At 64.1% G+C, this 407-nt stretch overlaps 1 protein-coding gene across 1 annotated transcript in view; it reads right to left on the reverse strand.

Moving 5' to 3' along the window:
* Window positions 1-396, reverse strand: part of PITX2 (paired like homeodomain 2) — a 65514-nt gene extending 65118 nt beyond the window's left edge. The window contains exon 1 of the mRNA XM_019521975.1: window positions 130-396. The gene's annotated coding sequence lies outside the window, so the exon portion shown is untranslated. The remainder of the gene's footprint in view (window positions 1-129) is intronic.
* Window positions 397-407: the final 11 nt, after the last annotated feature.

The following is a 407-nucleotide window of genomic DNA, read 5'->3' on the forward strand; positions in this document are numbered from 1 at the left end:
CCCACAAATCACCCAAGGGCGGTAGGGGGGGTGGGGTGGTGGTGGGGGGGAGGCAGATCCCCCCCGGGTGGAACCAATTCCCAGACTCGCATTATCTCACACCCCGGGGAAGGATGGGCCTCCACTTACCGGCTCCCAGCTGAGCTTTCCACCCCGTTATTCTTCCCTCTCCTCCCCGAGAAGGAGCAAATCCGCGGGGCCGGGCTGCGCGGAGCTGCAGAAACCCGGCGGCTGTAGGAGGAATAAAGGATCCAAAGGGGAGTGCGCGGCTCCGGCGCGGGGGAGGGCTGTGTATGGGCTACGGGATCCGAGATCTTCCCGTGTCCGGCTCCCTCTTACTCTCCGGCTCCCTCTCTCTCCCTCTCCCTCTCTGTATTGGGAGCGACGTGACGTCAGCAGAGTTTCCA

The sequence above is a fragment of the Gavialis gangeticus genome, unplaced genomic scaffold (genome assembly GCF_001723915.1).
Source record: "Gavialis gangeticus isolate Ggan-Ray unplaced genomic scaffold, GavGan_comp1, whole genome shotgun sequence".
Taxonomy (NCBI): Eukaryota; Metazoa; Chordata; order Crocodylia; family Gavialidae; genus Gavialis; species Gavialis gangeticus.